The sequence below is a fragment of the Sciurus carolinensis genome, chromosome 9 (genome assembly GCF_902686445.1).
Source record: "Sciurus carolinensis chromosome 9, mSciCar1.2, whole genome shotgun sequence".
Taxonomy (NCBI): Eukaryota; Metazoa; Chordata; class Mammalia; order Rodentia; family Sciuridae; genus Sciurus; species Sciurus carolinensis.
The window spans coordinates 137,446,199-137,466,190 of NC_062221.1; the positions used below are offsets into that span (position 1 = coordinate 137,446,199).

General features: G+C 43.6%; 1 protein-coding gene across 4 annotated transcripts in view; it reads left to right on the top strand.

The window, feature by feature from the left end:
* Positions 1-19,992, top strand: part of Bace2 (beta-secretase 2) — a 90,973-nt gene that overhangs the window by 58,707 nt on the left and 12,274 nt on the right. The window lies entirely within an intron of this gene.

Here is a 19,992-nt window from a genome sequence, read left to right on the forward strand (position 1 = left end):
GACGCAGATGCTCCCTTGGGTTGTGGTGTTGAGTACAGGGTTTTTGTGTTTTGTTTTCGGGGTGCTGTGGGTGGAACCCAGGGCCTCACACTTGCTAAGCATGTGCTCTGCCACCAGGTCATACGCACCCAGCCCCTGAATTACAGTTTTTTGACAGTTAAAGGAGAATAAAGAGCATTCACATATAAGCTATGTATATTTTTTCCCTCAACAAAGTCCTCATTATGAAATAAGAAAAAAAAACCTATCATTGCTTTTCCTCAAAATCCTAAGACAGTAAACCAGGGAGCCCATTTTTCTTGTGAAACGTGTCTGAAGGGGTGGGGTGTGGGGGTGACCCAGCAGAGTTATTCTGCAGAGTCTAGCTTGAGGATTGGCGCCTCTTCATGTGACAGCGGAGAGGCTGCTCAGCCCTGCAGGGTCTTCAGAGTCAGCAGGTGCTCTGACGGGAGTCCAGGCAGCACCCAGCTTAAGGCCGGATTGGGCAGGAGCGAGTGGGAGTCCAGGCTGACCAGCAGGAGGCAAGTCAGAGGAGCCAGCGTGCGTTGAGCTGCTGGAGACTCATGGAGGGAGGTGGCCAGGGTAGCTGCAGCGGCTCAGACCCGGAGTTCAAAGGGCTGAGAAGGTCAGGGCTGCCTTGACCTTGAGTCCGAGGCAGAACGCAGTGCTGGTTAGATGCTGAGGGAGAGGGCAGTTAAACATCGGTGGGGTCAAACAACCGACGACAAAGAGGTGGAGGAGAAAACACGGGTCAGAGTGAAATGCAAGCTCTCCGTGTCGTGCAAGGAGAGGAAATTTGAACTTGATGAACTTAATCATGAGATAGAGCTGAGGGGCAGGGAGGGATGCTGGACCAGCCCCCCAGGAGCCTCACTGCCCCCTTCACTATGTTGCAGCCCAGCTGAAGAGTGTGGGGAGCCAGGAAGGTAAAGGCACATGATCTCAGCTGAATTGCTAGGGAGGAAGTTTGGGCTGTATCCCCTAAACCGCAGTCTGAACCTGGTCGGTGGAGAACCCTGGTAGATAAAGCAGGTGAGCGGTGCCTGACATTCCAGCCGTCAGCACCAGGGCTTCTGAAAGTGCCCCAACGATTTGGGAAAAGGAAGAAAGCAATATGAAAGGGAAAACTCCATCGGGATTTCAGGCCAGTTCGTATTCTGTTCCCGGGGGCACAGCTACCTGGCGGGGCACCTGGCCGAGTATGAGTGCACACTTGATGGACTTGGTGCAGGTGAGCAGACCTGAAGTCCTTGAGACGGCCGCGTTTGCCGTCCTCAGGAGTAGATGTCCCTCTTCCGTGTACATTAACTTCAGCCTGTTAAGTGATCTCACTGAGTGAGAACGCTCTCTGTGGGGCTGAGTGGGACCAGGCTGCCTGAAATGTCACCCTATCTTCCAACTGTGAATGATTTACTTCTTTTTAACTGAGGGAATCTTAAGAACTAAGGCCGTTTTGCCCACCATTTCTGCTCCCTTGTTAAATACCTACACCACTGAAGTAGGGGCTGCTATGGCAACTGTGTCCTCAGGTCCACTTGCTTATTACCGCGGAGTGGAGCGCCAGCGAGTTTCCCCAGCGAATTGCTGTTGGAAAGGCTTAATGTGGGGTGTCTCTGGGCAGGTCCCGTTGTTCCCTGCATTTTATCCTGAATTATTTGTCAGGTGCTCTTACATAAGATTTTTGGTGCTGTTGCTTTTTTAAAGTGTCTTGAAGGCTTTGGCACCTAAACATCTGATGTTGCTGGCTGTGGGAATGTACCCTGATATATGTCCCCTCTTCAATGCAAATGACTTAGCCACTAAAGTAATTACATCCCTCAGGGCTGCAGTTAAAGGGGCTGGTGGTGCTCCGTAGAACTCTGAGAAATGGAACGTCTATCCTGCCTTTCCTTTTTGAAATTCTTAATTTTTAATTATAAAATGTTTTAAGTAATAGCTAAATGTTCTAAATGACAGAAAATGATACAGTTGTCTCTCAGTGCCTGGGGGATCAGCCCCAGGACCCCTGGAGGACACCGGTTCTCAGGTGCTCCATTCCCCGTGTCTTGGTGACCACTGCAGGGAAGCCGTGCGCTCCCTGGCCTGTACCCCAAACCATCTCCAGACAGAACACCTAATACAACGTTAGTGCCACATTGTGGCTGTCGCACCACACTACTTAGGGAATAATGATCAAAAAAAGTCTGTATGTGTTCAGTCCAGGCTCACTTTTTCAAGTAGTTTTAATCTGCGGTTGGTTGAATTCACAGAGGTAGAACCCACGTATGTGGAGGGCTGACCGTACACAACACGTACCACTTACAGAGCATCCAGATTTAACATCTGTTGGCATTGTGCCATATGTCTTTCAAAAACGTGAAGAAATGAAAAATCATAGCTAACACCTCATCCCAGCACCTTCCCCAGAGCTACCCTTTATCCTGACCTTGACAAGTATTGTTCTCATGATTGCTACTCATTTACGATTTTGCTAGATAGAGATGAGCATTTACATTAGTTATCTATCGCTGCATAACAATTTTCCCTAAACTTATCAGCTCTTTAGTACCGTTTCTCGTGAAGTTTGAGGGTCAGGAATGGAAGCGTGGTGGGCTGGCTGGTTCCGGCTCAGCGTTTCCACTCTGAGCTGCAGTTACCTGATGTTGGCAGATGCTGCTCCCAAGCTCACTCTCGTGGAGATTGGCGGGCGCCCCCATTCCGCACCATGTGGGCATCTGCCACAACTGCCTGAATGTTCTCAAGACAGGCCTCTCCTGGACCTGTGATCCAAAAGAGAGTGCGCCCGGACACCACCATGGAAACACGGTCTTTTTATGACCTAATCTCAGCAGTGGCCGCCATCACTTCTGCCCTGTCCTGTTGGTCAGCAGCCCTCCTGCAGCGTGGGAGAGGCCTGCACAGGTTAGACACAGGAATCAAGGTACCATTGGGAGCCATAAAAGCTGCCTAACACACACTTGTAACAAGCATAGGTCTGTTGGTTGGTTTGTGGTCGCTTTTGTTTTCTTTCTGTTTTTAAGTGTACGTGAGTGCTGTGGTAATGTGCATATACTTTAACTTGATTTCACTGTGCAGTGTTGCATTTTCTAGCTGGATGAGGTGGTGCATACCTGTAATCCCAGTGGCTCGGGAGGTTGAGGCAGGAGAATTGCAAGTTCAAAGCTAGCCTCAGCAACTTAGTGAGACCCTGTCTCAAAATAAAACGTAGAAAGGGCTGGGGATATGACTCAGAGGTTGAGTGCCCCTGAGTTCAATCCTCAGTACCAAAAAGAAAAAAAAATTACATTTTCGGATTTTCCATGTTGATATGAGGACCAGGACATTCATTTTAACTGCTGTATCACATCCTCACGCGTGAATAATCTCAGATTATCCGCCCAAACCCATGTAGATTAGCATTTGGGTTGTTTCTGATATTTGCAATTATGAACAGTGCTGCAGTGAACATCCTCGTGCACATGAATGAGCTGTTCTCCTTGTTCTTATTTAAAATTGTCCTGGCTAGGTTTGCCCTGTGTTCATCTTGTGAAGATGATGGAAGTGCTAATGGGATTTTGGTTAGGACAGCCTTCACTGTATAGATTAACATAGGAAGAATACACATTTTTACTACATCAAATCTTCCCCCAAGAATGTGCTAAATTTCTTCATTTAGTTCTTCTTTTATGTTATACTGCAATGTGTTGTGATTTTTTCCCCCATAAAAACTGTATGTACTAAATAAATCTTAGTTCTTGCTGTTACTATAGATGGGATTATTTTAAATAGCATTTTCTAGTGGGTTGTTATATAAGTATGTACTTTTTTTTGTACATTAATCTTCTATCCAGTCATATCACTGAGTTCTTTTTTTTTTGTGAGTCACTGAATTTTCTATTAAAACACTCAAATAATCTGAAAATAATGCATTTTAGTCATTTATAATCCTTACATATTCTATTTATATTTATTATGGTGATACCTCCTGAGATAATATTGAATAGAAATGATAATAATGGTCAATTTTCTCTTTATTCTAAGGGAAGTACTTCTCATGTGTCACCATTGAGCATAATGCATGGAGAAGGCTTGCAGGATTTTCTTTTCGATCCTAAATTTAGGGATTCATAGTTCCTGGAAGTGTTCAGTGTGAATGGAAGGACCATTCCACAATTTCTACTAAAATTAGGCACATGTCTATTTCATGACCCAGCAATTCTAACCCTAGGTGTATGCAAAGGAGAAATGTCTACATCTTCCCAAAGTCTTGACCGGAAGGTTTGCAGCAGCTTTGTTCATAAATGAGGAAAGCAGTACACCATTTAGGAATCACAGAACTGCACTACCATGCCATTCTCATAATGGTGAAAGCCAACAAGCCATCAAAGGAGAGCAGATTAAACAAATTGTTGACTGTTCATTCAGTGAAACACCACACAGCAGTTTTCTTTCTCCTGAAGAAAATTCTCTTACAGAGAATCTTATGAAAGATTTTCCTTATAAAAGTCTGTGAAGGGAAATTAAGAAAACCTATAATTCATATCTCAATAGTGAAATTTTAAAATTTTCCATATGCTGCATTTTGGTATAAAAAATTGTTCGCTTTGTGTATTTACATTTTTTTTTTTTTTTTTGCGGTGCTAGGGATTGAACATAGGGCCTCTACTTACAAGGCAAGCACTCTACCAACTGAGCTACATCCCCAGCCCTACTGCCTATTTAAAAGTTTTAAATAACTTTTCTCACTAAAAGTTTTTAAAATTTATTCAATGACTTTTATGTTTAATTTACCTTGTATAGAATAGATGTAGGATATATGGGTTAAACTGCCTCGCTCTGGATGCCTGTCTTTTGTTCTTGTAACATTGTTTTAAATTTATTTTTATTGTAAACAAATGGGATACATGTTGTTTCTGTTTCTACGAGGAGTAACAGCATACCATTTGCGTAATCATACATTTACATAGGGTAATGATGTTTGATTCATTCTGTTATTTTTTTCTTCCCCCACCCCTCCCACCCCTCTTTTCCCTCTATACAGTCCCTCCTTCCTCCATTCTTGCCCCCCTCCCACCCCCCATTATGTGTCATCATCCGCTTATCAGTGAGATCATTTGCCCTTTGGATTTTTGAGATTGGCTTATCTCACTTAGCATGATATTCTCCAGTTTCATCCATTTGCCTGCAAATGCCATAATTTTATTATTCTTTGTAACTGAGTAATATTCCATTGTATATATATATATATATATATATATACAATGGAATTGTATATATATATATATATGCAATGGAATTGTATATATATATATATATATATACAATTCCATTGTATATATATATATATATATATATATACCACAGTTTCTTTATCCATTCATCAATTGAAGGACATCTAGGTTGGTTCCACAGTTTCTTTATCCATTCATCAATTGAAGGACATCTAGGTTGGTTCCACAGTCTGGCTATTGTAAATTGAGCAGCTATGAACATTGATGTGGCTGTATCTCTGTAGTATGCTGATTTTAAGTCCTTTGGGTATAGGCCAAGGAGTGGGATAGCTGGGTCAAATGGTGGTTCCATTCCAAGTTTTCTAAGGAATCTCCACACTGCTTTCCAGAATGACTGCCCTAATTTGCAGCCCTACCAGCAATGTATGAGTGTACCTTTTTCCCCACATCCTCTCCAACACCTATTGTTGCTTGTATTCTTGATAATCGCCATTCTAATTGGGGTGAGATGGAATCTTAGTGTAGTTTTGATTTGCATTTCTCTTATTACTGAAGATGGTGAACATTTTTTCATGTTTAGTTGATTGCTTGTAGATCTTCTGTGAAGTGTCTGTTCATATCCTTAGCCCATTTGTTGATTGGATTATTTGTATTCTTGGTGTGTAGAGTTTTTTGAGTTCTTTATATATTCTGGAAATTAGTGCTCTATCTGAAGTATGAGTGGCAAAGATATTCTCCCACTCTGTAGGCTCTCTCTTGGCATTGCCGATAGTTTCCTTTGCTGAGAGAAAGCTATTTAGTTTGAATCTATCCCAGTTGTTGATTCTTGTTTTTATTTCTTGTGCTATGGGAGTCCTGTTAAGGAAGACTGATCCTAAGCCAACAAGGTGAAGATTTGGACCTACTTTTTCTTCTATAAGATCCAAGGTCTCTGGTCTGATTTCGAGGTCCTTGATCCATTGTGAGTTGATTTTTGTGCAGGGTGAGAGATAGGGGTTTAGTTTCATTCTGTTGCATATGGATTTCCAGTTTTCCCAGCACCATTTGTTGAAGAGGCTATTTTTTCTCCATTGCATATTTTTGGCACCTTTGTCTAGTATGAGAAAATTGTATTTATTTGGGTTTGTGTCCATGTCCTCTATTCTGTACCATTGATCTACCTGTCTATTTTGGTGCCAATACCATGCTGTTTTTGTTACTATTGCTTTGTAGTATAGTTGAAGTTCTGGTATTGTGATACCCCCTGCTTCATTCTTCCTGCTAAGGATTGTTTTAGCTATTCTGGGTTTCTTATTCTTCCAGATGAATTTCACGATTGCTTGCTCTATTTCTGTAAGATGCATCATTGGGATTTTAATTGGAATTGCATTGAATCTGTATAGCACTTTTGGTAGTATGGCCATTTTGACAATATTAATTCTGCCTATCCAAGAACATGGGAGATCTTTCCATCTTCTAAGGTCTTCCTCAATTTCTTTCTTCAATGTTTTGTAGTTTTCATTGTAGAGATCTTTTACCTCTTTGGTTAGATTGATACCCAAGTATTTTTTTTTTTGAGGCTATTGCAAATGGAGTTGTTTTCCTCATTTCCCTTTCAGTTGTTTCGTCGCTTGTGTATAAAAATGCTTTAGATTTATGCATGTTGATTTTATAGCCTGCTATTTTGCTGAATTCATTGATGAGGTCTAGAAGTTTTCTGGAGGAGTTTTTTGGATCCTCTAAATATAGAATCATGTCATCAGCAAACAGTGACAGCTTAAGTTCCTCTTTTCCTATTCATATCCCTTTAATTTCTTTAGTCTACCTAATTGCTTTGGCTAGAGTTTTGAGGACAATGTTGAATAGAAGTGGAGAAAGAGGACATCCCTGTCTTATTCCCGTTTTTAAAGGAAATGGTTTCAGTTTTTCTCCATTAAGAATGATGTTGGCCATGGGCTTAGCATAAATAGCCTTTACAATGTTCAGGTATTTTCCTACTATCCCTATTTTTTCTAGTGTTTTGAGCATGAAGGGGTGTTGTATTTTGTCGAATGCTTTTTCTGTGTCAATTGAAATAACCATATGATTCTTATCCTTAAGTCTATTGACATGATGGATTACGTTTATTGATTTACGGATGTTAAACCATCCTTCCATTCCAGGGATGAACCCCACTTGGTCGTGGTGCACAATTTTCTTAATATTCTTTTGGATACGGTTTGCCAATATTTTGTTAAGGATCTTTGCATCAATATTCATCAAGGATATTGGTCTAAAATTTTCTTTCCTTGATGTGTCTTTGCCTGGTTTGGGTATGAGGGTGATATTAGCTTCATAGAATGAGTTTGGTAGGGTATCCTCTTTTTCTGTTTCCTGGGATACTTTGAGAAGTATTAGAATGAGATCTTCTTTGAAGATCTTGTAGAACTCGGCTGAGAATCCATCTGGTCCTGGGCTTTTCTTGGATGGTAGGCTTTTAGTGGCTTCTTCTATTTCATTGCTTGATATTGATCTGTTTAAATTGTGTATGTCCTCCTGGTTCAGTTTGGGAGGAGCATTTGTCTCTAGAAATTTGTCAATGTCTTTGGTAGTTTCTATTTTGTTGGAATACAGATTTTCAAAGTAGCTTCTCATTATGTTCTGTATCTCAGTGGTGTCTGTCGTGGTATTTCCTTTTTCATCACGAATTTTAGTAATTTGAGTCTTCTCTCTCCTTCTCTTTGTTAGTGTGGCTAAGGGTTTGTCTATTTTGTTTACTTTCACAAAGAACCAACCTTTTGTTTTGTCAATTTTTTGAATTGTTTCTTTTGTTTCAATTTCATTGATTTCAGCTCTGATTTTAATTATTTCCGTCTTCTACTACTTTTGCTGTTATTCTGTTCTTCTTTTTTTAGGGCTTTGAGCTGTAATGTTAGGTCATTTAGTTGTTGACTTTTCATTCTTTTCTGGAATGCGCTCCATGCAATGAATTTTCCTCTTAGTACAGCTTTCATAGTGTCCCAGAGATTTTGATATGATGTATTGTCATTCTCATTGACCTCTAAGAATTTTTTTTTATCTCCTCCCTGATGTTTTCTGTTATCCATGTTTCATTCAATAGCACATTATTTAGTCTCCATGTGTGGGAGTAATTTCTCTTTTTTATTTTGTCATTGATTTCTACTCTCAGTCCATTATGATCTGATAGATCACAAGGCAGTATCTCTATTTTTTTGCATTTCCTAAGGGCTGCTTTGTGGCATAACATATGGTCTATTTTCGAGAAGGTTCCATGTGCTGCTGAGAAGAAAGTGAATCCGCTCATTGATGGCTGGAATATTCTATATATGTCTATTAAGTCTAGGTTATTGATTGTGTTATTGAGTTCTATGGTTTCTTTTTTGGTTTTTCTTTGGAAGATCTATCTAGTGGTGACAGCGGTGCATTAAAGTCACCCGGAATTATTGTGTTGTGGTCTATGTGATTCCTGAAATTGAGAAGGATTTGTTTGATGTACAGGGATGCACCATTGTTTGGGGCATAAATATTTACTATCATTATGTCTTCCTGATTTATGGTTCCCTTAAGCAGTATGAAATGTCCTTCTTTACCCCTTCTGACTAACTTTGGCTTGAAGTCCACTTTATCTGATATAAGGATGGAAACCCCCGCTTTTTTATTGAGTCCATGTGCGTGGTAGGTTTTTTTCCCATCCTTTCACCTTTAGTCTGTGGATATCTTTTTCTATGAGATGAGTCTCTTGCAGGCAGCATATTGTTGGGTCTTTGTTTTTAATCCATTCTGCCAGTCTATGTCTTTTGATTGATGAGTTTAGGCCATTAACGTTCAGGGTTATTATTGAGATGTGATTTGTATTCCCAGTCATTTGGCTTATTTTTGGTTTTTAAGTTGGCTTGGTTTCTCCTTTGAGTGGTTTTTCTCTAAGGTAGTTCCTCCCTTTGCTGACCTTCATTGTTGTTTTTCATTTCCTCCTCATGGAATATTTTGTTGAGAACATTCTGTAGTGCAGGCTTTCTATTTGTAAATTCTTTTAACTTTTGTTTATCATGGAAGGATTTTTTTTCATCTTCAAATCTGAAAGTTACTTTTGCTGGGTATAGGATTCTTGGTTGGCAACGATGTTCTTTCAGAGTTTGAAATATGTTGTTCCAGGCCCTTCTAGCTTTTAGAGTCTGGGTTGAGAAGTCAGCTGCTATCCGTATTGGTCTCCCCCTATATGTAATCTGATGCTTTTCTCTCGCGGCCTTCAAAATCCTATCTTTATTTTGAATGTTAGGCATTTTCATTATAATGTGCCTTGGTGTGGCTCTGTTGTGATTCTGTGCATTTGGTGTTCTGTAAGCCTCTTGTATTTGATTTTCCATTTCATTCTTCAGGTTTGGGAAATTTTCTGCTATTATTTCATTGAATAGGTTGTTCATTCCTTTGGTTTGTATCTCTGTGCCTTCCTCAATCCCAATAATTCTTAAATTTGGTCTTTTCATGATGTCCCATAGTTCTTGGAGATTCCATTCATGATTTCTTACCATCTTCTCTGTTTGGGCAACTTTATTTTCAAGATTAAATATTTTGTCTTCATTGTCTGAGGTTCTGTCTTCCAGGTGGTCTAGTCTTTTGGTGATGCTTTCCATTGAGTTTTTTATTTGGTTTATTGTTTTCTTCATTTCAAGAATTTCTGTTTCGTTGTTTTTGAGAATCTCTATCTCTTTGTTGAAATGATCTTTTGCTTCCTGCAGGTGCTCTTTCAGCTTATTGGTATTATCATTCATTGCCTGCATTTGCTCTCTTATCTCATCCTTTGCTTCGTGAATCATCTTAATCATGTATAATCTGAAGTCCTTTTCTGACATTTCTTCTACCATACTGTCACTGGATTCTATTAATATAGAATCTAGATTTGTTTGGATCATTTTCTTCCCTTGTTTTTTCATGTTGTTCATGTATCTTCCCCTCTAGCAGTGCAGATCTGGAGTATTGCAGATTTCCCCTTATAGGCTTATAGTGGCCCTATAGGTTTCCAAAACCCTTTCTTTAAGGGGAGATCAATATTAGCAGTGCCCAAATCAGACAATATGCAATCCTACACCAAATAGCCCCTATGAGGACAATAACAAAATTGTCATAATAAACAGAATGAGTTAAAATATTATCTTCAATAAAACAAACAGATTTGCAATAAGGGCTGCAGTTTCTAATGGAGGACAAAGAGGAACCAGAGGAATGTAGAATGTGGCTGTTAATGGGATAAGGAAAGATTATACAGAAGTTCTAGATAATAGAAAGGTTGAGAGTGTAATCAAAAGAAATTGGATGTTAGCATGCAAAAAAGGGAGAAAGAGACTCTGAGGGAACAGGTAAACAAAAGGAAAAGAGAGCAAGAAAAGTAAAGAAATAAAAACTTAATGTTTTCTATAAGAAGAAAAAAGAAAATCTACAGTATAACAGTCATATAGTAATGAACCCTCCCAGTCTTTAGTAGCCTGATGCATGAGAGGTACCTGACAATGAGCTTTAAGTCTCCAGCAGGTGTCGCAGGATGGGATTTGCCCCACCTAAAGATCGGAGCTACAGCTTCCAGGATTATCCAAGATGGCCACTCTGGCTTCCAAATGTGTTGGCAAATGGGGAGCTGCAGCTCGGGGTGTGGACTTGGTCAGCTGGAGGTCCTGAAGGCAGGATGCGGTTGGTCAGGCAGGGGTCCTGGAGGTCGGGTGTGTTTGGTGTGGTTGTGGGATCCTGGAGGCCGGGTGCGATCAGTCGGTCTGGGGTCCCGGTGATAGGGTGCAGTCAGTTGGTCTGGGGGTCCTGGCGGCAGGGAGCAGTCAGTCGATGTGAGGGCCCCAGAGGCAGGGAGTGATCAGTCGGGCTGAGGGATCCTGGAGACGGGGCTCAGTGAGTCCGGCCAGGGGTCCTACAGGGCCTGGCTGTTGTCTCAAAATGGCGGCAGCCATGTGTGATCAAACCTGCAGGTACTGTGACAGTGAACTTCCAGGCAACAGCGGGCAGCTGGGGCTCCACTGGCGGTCGGCGATCAGTTTGCTGACTGTTGTTGGCGATCGGGAGGTGAACCTTGTGCAGTGGGTGATGGATAGGTGTAAGGCAGGGATGGACAGGCGAGAGGCAGGTAAATGGCGGATGATAGGCACCTGACAGTGAGCAATATGCACTCAAAAAAGGCGTCGATATGCTGGCAGACTGCAGGTCATCACAGCAGGGGATCGATAAACTGCAAAAACTGCCTCACTAAGAAACAGATATCCTCTGCTTGAAACCGGAGTTACGGAGTGACAAGGAATGCAGCCTCCCTCCCGCCATCTCGGATCCCCCTGCTTGTATTCTTGATAATCACCATTCTAATTGGGGTGAGATGGAATCTTAGTGTAGTTTTGATTTGCATTTCTCTTATTACTAAAGATGGTGAACATTTTTTCATATGTTTGTTGATTGCTCTGTGAAGTGTCTGTTCATATCCTTAGCCCATTTGTTGATTGGGTTATTTGTATTCTTCGTGTAGAGTTTTTTGAGTTCTTTATACATTCTGGAAATTTGTTCTTGTAACATTTATCAAGTAGTCTGTCTTTTCTTTACCAATTTGAAATCCCACAACTATTACACATAGTTCCAGTAAATTTTGGAAGGCAGGTGTTTTTTTCTGGATTTTCTATTTTAGCTCATTGATGAGTGTTGGTTCCTTTCCTTATTCCTTTTTGTAAAGCTTCCCTTTTCTTTTTTCTTCATTTTTCTTTTCTTCTATGAACCTTTGAATTAACTTATTAAATGGAAACTCTTGCTTGTGTTTCACTGAGTTGGAAACTGTTTCAAATGCAGTGTTTGTTGCTCTTGCATGAGTGTTCTGCCTTTCTTTCACTGGTGAGGAGTTCATCTTATTTTCCTGGCCACAGACTTTCCTCTCGTGGTGGACGATTTTGTTCAGGTGCTTTGCCATTTTTTGTGGTGAGCTCATTTTGGCGGGAGTGCTGCTTTTCCCCCTGGGCGTGTCCAGTGTGCCTTGGGTTGAGAGAGTCTAGCCAGGAAGACGCTTAGTGGCTGCTCGCTCCGTGTCCTCAGGCCATGAGCACTTCCGGGCTTCTACACCACGTTGTGTGAACGCAGACTCCAGCCGTTCTTGAAGTGGAGGTTTGAGGGTTCAGACTCTCCCGGGAGATTCATGCCCTTTTCTCCAGGCCTTTCTGTGGACCTCACGCAGCATCCAGCTTCCTGGTGGAGACTTCCTGTCTGCTTTTGCAGGCCTCTCTTAGTGTTCAGGGTCAAGTCTTCCTCCTGACCTGGGCAGAGACCCTGGCCATGGCCCCTACTTCTGGGGGAGGAAGGGCTTTTACTTCTGGGCTTGGCTACCTATTTGGAAATTGGGGCAGATCTGGGTGTCGTGGAGGCCCCTACATGCCCAGCAGCCCAGGAGGCCGAGGCAGGAGCTCCGGACAGCCTAAGCAACACAGCCTGACCCTGGCTCTTGACATAATTGCTGGGGGCATTGCTCAGTGGTGAGCACAGCTTGGCCTGCATGAAACCCTGGGTTCGACCCTCGGCACCCAAAAACAAAGTAGATACCACCCGGGGTAACCTTTATCCTCGTGACTGTGGGTTGTAAGAGGAGGAGTTTCCAGCATTGCTCTAACCGGTTGATGGAACCCCAATCGTTGGGGGCTTCCCTTCTCTCCCAGTGTCTTTTATTTTTGTTTTATACCAATCGTTTGCTGACTCTCAGTTTCTAGGGTCTGGCTTCCCTATAAGGGTTGGGGTCGGGGGAGCAGTGGGAGTTCCTTGGTTAGAAATCCCTGGAAGCTCTCCCACCGGACACAGTCGACCTCCTCAGCCCTGTTTCCAGCCAGGGCGCATCGGGGTGGTGCAGGAACCCTGGGTGTTGGAAAAGTCCTCAGACGCGTCCCTCCTGCCGCACTCCCTCCACATGTCCCCGACCCCTGCAGAGAACCGCTATTCCAGGCTCCCTCAGAGCCGGGCGGGGCCTGTGGGCAGTGTGGGGAGCCAGCCTGCGCAGCCCGGGCTGCGGCCTGTAGCTGGGCAAGTCAGAGTGCTCAGTCTGCGCCTCTGTTATCTCAGTGCCTCCAAAGCTTCTGAAATACCATCCACCTCTTTTTATAGATCGAGATATTTCACACCCAAGAACTGTGTAGCTTTCAGCTTGTCCAACTTGAAACACATCACGGATGGTGACAGTCATTTCACGGTGAGGTTTTCTTGCTGCAGGTTGAAAACGGATCATCTGGTGCAGTCTCATGATTAAAAATAGGGAAGTTAGCTGCTGAGAACGGAGTTTCAGAAATATGCCTCCGCTTATCCACTTAGAATGTGACCAGAAGATACCAAACCCAGGAGACCCCAGGGACAGAGATGAGGTAGCTCTGGTCCCTAGACTTTAAGTGACTTTCACACAGCTGCAGAAACTGGCCCTGGGTCCAGAACCCCTGTAATTCCAGATGATTCTTCCAAGTAAACCAGGTCCATGCACATGTCTCTTAGCCCTCAGTTAAAAGTTTGGAGGGGCAGTTCACTTTATTCTGCCTGTTACAAGGGAAAAAGATCTGACCATCGAAATCTCTATGCTGTGACTTTCCCGGGCACTTTTATCAACCAGGTCCTGACCTGTGGGGATGACGGAGAAAAGGCCAGAATTAAAATTTCAACCCAAAACATTATAAATAACACTGTAGGAACAGCAGGCAGCTGCCTAGCCCCACCCTGCCCCGCACCTTGTGCTAAACACCGAGCCTCAGTTGATAATGGTCGTCCTTCCAACAAGACTGTCTTGTAGGGGCTGTAATTGTCCCTGTTTTACAGTTGAGGAAACTGAGGGTCAAGGAGGCAGTTGCGATCACACCGACCACAGTTAGGCCAGAACTGCGGCTCTAGTGGGAGCTAGGGGCTACAACTCGGAAGCCCGGCCAGAGCCCCGCGCACCTACCGTCCACTGTACCTTGGACTCTGGTATATAAACCAACATACGGGATTAAAATCTGCCTCATGGCTGTAGAATTAGTAGTATATGGGAAACACACCGACCAGCAGGGATGGCGTTTCCAGAAACTGTCCCTGGAAGTGACTTTAAGTCCACTTCTGCCCTGCTGTGTTAGTTGGCAGAAGGGAGAAGACCCTTGTCTCCAGCTGAGGCTGATATTGGACGACCTTTAATAGGGGCTGTGTCCAAAAACATCTTAAAGAAAAATACACACCTTTTCTGACTGTCAAGGTAGCAATGTGTGTGTTGATGGAAAGTTTATTTTGTTGGGATGGTTTGTGTTTTTCTTACGCACACATATCATAAACCCGGGCATTCAGCTTTAAGAGCAACACTAAAGTCAGTCTCCCTGACCTGCCTGGCTGAGGTTGGCTTTTTTTTAACCCAAACGAGATCATGTTCCAGGTGTTGTGTTTTGACATTTTTTTAAGTTTATACGTTTTAATGGGGTTCTGGGCAACATATCCATTGTGCACACAGCAGGTGCTGATCAAACACAGTCCCCCTTCCCACCCTCCCAGCCTGCCCCCATCCCGGTCCCTGGCGACACTACTGTACTTTCAGGTTTTAGCTTCCACACAGAAGAGAGAACGTGCGGAACATGTCCCTCTGTCTTGTCTCGCTTGACGTGACGTCCTCCATTCCATCTTCCGCTGTGCACGGCAGGATGCCCTTGCCCTTTGGGGCTGAGTAATGCCCCGTCTGTGCCCCACATGTCCTTGACGTGCTCCTGTGGATGGGCACGGGCTCAGCCACATCCCAGCTCTGTGAACAGTGCAGCCACCAGCCTGAGCCAGCAGAGTCTCCCTGACAGGCGCTCTCCGCTTCCCTGGGATGATCCCAGAAGCGCCATGGCTGGATGACATGGGAGACCTATTTTTCCATCGCCTCTCTCTCTTGATTTCTCAGCCATCTTGTTGAGATATGATTGGTATAAAATAAACAGGTCCTGTTGACAGGGGCCGCCCCGTGAGCACTGCGTGTGCGCGTGCCTGACACCTGTGCAGGGAGGCGGCCAGGTGCCGGGTTGTGCCGCCTGCCTCCGGGCCCGGCTGCCGCCCCTCCCTGGCAGCCGCCCTCTGCCTTCTGTCTCTGGAGCTGACTCTGCACTTGCTGGGACCTGATGTGAATGGAACCGCCGTGCCCTCCTCTGCCTGGCTGCCTACCCTCCGCAGTCATCCTGAGCCCCGCCTGTTGTTCAGTGCGTGGGCCGCCTGCAGGTTCTCGTCTCTGAGCAGGGCTTGGTCGTGTAGCTGTACTACGGTTTGTTTACCTCCTTTCACCCGGTGGGGAACTTCTGAGTTGATACCAGGCGAAGTGTTTGCACCGTTACGAACAAAGCTGCTCTGAACGCTGCATGTGCCCTTTACCGACAACGGGGCCACATCCCCGGAAACCATAAGTTGAACGTGGTGTCCACAAAAAGTGCATTGAGCCCTCCTGGCCCACCGCCCCTCACGGCTCAGCCGCGTGGCACACCGGAGAGCCAGCCAATCCCCCTCCTGGTCCAGAGTGGACTGGGAGCCTCGTGACCCCCGCTCAATCCAGGAAGAGACCCTACCTCCCACCAGGAGCCGGACACCCTTGGCCTAACTGTGGTCTCTGCGATCTTAACTACCCTCTTTACCCTCAGTTTCCTCATCTGTAAAATGGGGACGATTGCAGCCTCTACAAGTCGCCGTCTTGTAGGAAGGACCATCAATGGTGTGCAAACCCCTGGAGGTGTATCTTTGTTTCTCCTGCACAGACACCAAGGAGGGGAGTGACTGTCCACAGGACAGGCACGTCCCACTCTGAGGAAGCTGCCCAGCTGTTTTCCAAAGTCCGGCTTCATCGTTTTGCTTTTCCCCACAGGCTCCCAGTTGCTCCACATCCTCACCCACATCTCAGGGTGAGGTCCTTTTATTTTTAAATTTTAATTGAGATTTAGCAGAATCTTATTGTGGTATTAATTTGCATTTCCTTAATGACTAGTATTCTTGAACATCTTTTCATGTGCTGTTTACCACTCACACAGCTTCTTTGATAAAGAGGTTTCTTTTAATCCTCTTATCCAATTTTTTGTATTTTTCCTCATTATTGAATTTTCAGAGATCTTTATATTTTGAGGATGAGTCCTTTATCAGAAATGTGACTTGCAGATATTTTCTTTTTAGTATCTTAGTATTGTCTTTGGAACAGAAGTTCTATTATGGACTGTGTTTTTGGTGTAGTAAAAATTTTTTTGCTTAACCCAAGGACACAAAGAATTGCTCCTGTATTTCCTTCCGGAGTTTTTATAGTTCGAGGAATGTGTCATTTTGTTTCTAAATATTTAGAAATTTCCCAGAGAGCTTTCTGTCATTGATATCTAATTTGATTTTACTGGGGCCAGAGAATATAGTTTACATGAATTGATCCTTGTATTGAAGCTTATCTTATGGCCGGGGATATAGTCCATGACAGTCAATGCTCATGTGCTGTTGAAAACATGGACATTCTGCTGCTGCGACAGGGCCCTTACAGCCCAGCCTGGTCCCCTGGGCTGGTGATGGACATCTGTCATCTCCCTTTCCTTGCTCTGCTACAAAGGAAGTAGTATTGCCATTTCTTACTGCTTTTGTGGACTTGTCTGTTTCTTCTTGGCTCCATCGTTCTCGTTTCCTCTGTCTTGAAGTTCTGTTAGCAGGTGCAAAATCGATCAGGGCGATTTTCTCCCATTCGTGGATGGCCCTTCCCCTGATTCATGGAGCCACTGTGTCCTTCCCCACCCGCCACGGTCCTCCTTGCTCCAGCCACCTGGGCTGGGAGGGCCATTCTGGCTTTCTTTTGTTGAGCGCCCACATGAGACACCCTTTTCTGTCCTTCCACTTCCAACACATTTGGGTTTCTCGGTTGACAGTGGTGTCTTGTGGGCAGCATATGGTTGGGCCTTGCTTTTTACCTACTCTGACACCCTGCATTTTTTTTTTTTAAGTATTGAACATTTTATTAAGTTTTAAAAGCTTTACATTTGTGATACACTAAGAAAGGGCAGCACTGCTTCTCAAAGACACTATCCTGCAGTGCACGGTGATGGTTAGGAGATGTGGGGTACTGCTATTTTTGTGTTAAATTCTTCATACTTTCACAGTCTTGGTTCAGGACCAGGAAAATTATGTCCTCCTCTTCCTCACTTTGGTGCCAAGACAACCTCCATTTTTTCATTGGGGTGTTCAGACAAGAGATTGGCAGATGACACCTGCAAGCCAGATCAGAGCTTGTTGTGTGAGAATGGTTTATACATTTTTAAGGAGTTGAAGAAAATAATTTAATAAATGTAGCCCCCAAAAATCTAATATATTTTCTGTCTGCCCATAACAGAAAAGGTTTGCCAGCCCTTCGTTTAGACTCTTTGTCTGTAATGTGATGATTGAGAGGGTTGTGTGTCAGTCTACCTTCTTGCTTCAGGCTGAGTATTCCATATCCAAAAATGCAAAAATTCATGAGACCAGGAGTCAGATTTTCGGGTTTGTCATATTCTGGAACATCTGCAAACACACGAGATATCCTGAGGATGGGACCCGAGTCTAAAGATGACCTCCGTCTACATTTCCTCTGCAACTGTTTGCACATCTCAAAGGTCATTTTATGCAGTATGTTTGGTGCACCTGCTTTTGCATTGCACCTCTCCAGTGAGAGCAAGTGTACAAGTTCCCACCGTGGCTTTATGCTGGGACTCGAGAGTTTCGGATTTTGGAGCGGTACAGATTTTGAGTCTTCAGGTGGGGAATGCTCAACCTGTGTTTGTTTTTTCTGTCACTGGTTCTTTGTTGCCCTCATGACTTCGCTGCAGCCTCTGGATCGAGTACACTTGCTTCTTTGTGTCTCCTTGGCTCCTGTGTGAGATGGACCTCTTTGAGGAGTTGCTCTGAGGTTCGTAGTAGGCGTCTCTGGCTTCTCACAGTCTACCTTCCTGTCCTGCCGCTCTTGTCATCAGGCATTTTGCTTATTGTATGTTGTCTACTGCTCAGGACATTGTTATTGTTTTTGCTTTAGTTGGTCAATGATCTTCAGGGATTCAATATTTAAGATGAGCCAGGTGTGGTGGTGCATGACTCCAGAGGTCAAGGCAGGAGAATGGCAAGTTTGAGGTCAGGTTGGACAACTTGGTGGGAGTCTGTCTACAAGAAGAAATGGGTTGGGGGATAGAGCTCGTTGGTAGAGGACTTGCCTGACATGTTCCATCCCCACTATGACAAAAAATAATTAATTAATTACAAAAATCAAGTAAGAAATGAAGATTTCGTAACACGCTATAGAGTGACCCTCTTGGTGCTCTTCATTCCTTCACGCTGAGCCGGGTTCCCATCCAGTGCCTCCTCTTCTGCTCGAAGGACGTGGTGTAGATCTGCTTGTGATGAACTCTTTCAGCTCCCGTGACTCTTAACGACATTCTTATTTCATGTTCATTTTTGAAGGATGTTTTGCTGGGTATAGAATTCCAGGTTGACGGAATTGGTTTTCACCCAGGAGTTCAAAGATGTGGCTCAGTGTTGTTTCTGACCTGAAATCTTCTATCATTCTTATTCTTGTTTCTTTGCATGTAATATTTGTTTTCTTTCCATTTTTTTAAGATTTTCTGCTTATCTCTTGTTTTTGGCAATTCACTAGGTCTCTTTCATCATTCTTATGCTTGGGGCTTGTTGAACCTCTCGTATCTATGGTTTATGGGTTTCCACCAAATTTGGAAAAATTTTGATTATTATTTCTTCAAATATTTTTTTGTCTCCTGCCCCTTCCTTTCCTTTGAATTCTCTGCTTACATAATTTAATGACTTGAAATCATCCCCATGAACTGATGTTCTCTTTAGCTTTCCATATCCTATGTTTCATTTTGCCTGGTTTCCATGGTGATATGTCTAAGTGGATGTGCCCTCTTCTCTGCACTCACTATGAATGCCTCTAGTGCCTGGCCTTGCGGCTCAGGCCTCTCTGGCACATCACAGCCTCTCCTGGCCCCCAGAGCAGGTACAGTGACAGTAACTGCTATGATGTCCTCTGATGCCCTTGTCTATGTCATTTCTTCCTAAATTTCAGCTGATTCATTTTTCTTTTTTTTTTACTCATTTTTCTTGTTATGAATTGTTCCCTTGCTTCTTTTTTGTGAAGTATGAATTGTGTTTCCTGCTTCTTTGCACACTTGGTTGCATAGACTGCATATAACCTTCCAAAGTTCATATCCTGAAACCTCATTCCCAGAATGAGACCCCTGAAAGGGGACTAGTGTCCTTGTTAAAGTGACCCCACAGAGGCCCCTCACCCCTCCAGCATGTAAGGACACAGTCAGAAGACAAAAACATGTGTAAACCAGGACCCAGAATCTGCTGGGGCCTTGACCTTGGACTCCTCACTCTAGAATGGCAAGAAATGAATGTCTGTTTTGGGAAAGCACCCCCCACGCCCCCAGTCTCTGATACCCTGTTTTAGCAGCCCAAATGGACCCAGACACTCGACACTACTTGTTTGATGCCAGACATGGTGAATTTTACCTTGCTGGGTGCTGAGTGCTCTTGAGACTTGTCCTGGGGTGTGGTTAAGTTATTTAGAACAATCTGTGCTTTCTTTTTTTCCCCCATAGCTTTATTGAGGAAAAAATTGAAGTACAATAAAATGCACACATTTGAAGTATGCAATTTTGATCAGTTTTGACATGTTTCGACATGTATGTACCTAATGCAACCAATATAAAAAGCATTTCCATTACTTTTTTAAAATATAATATCAGGCAGACTGTGTTTCCTGCATGGTTTATTACATTAGAAATCAACCACCTTAAGATATGTAGAA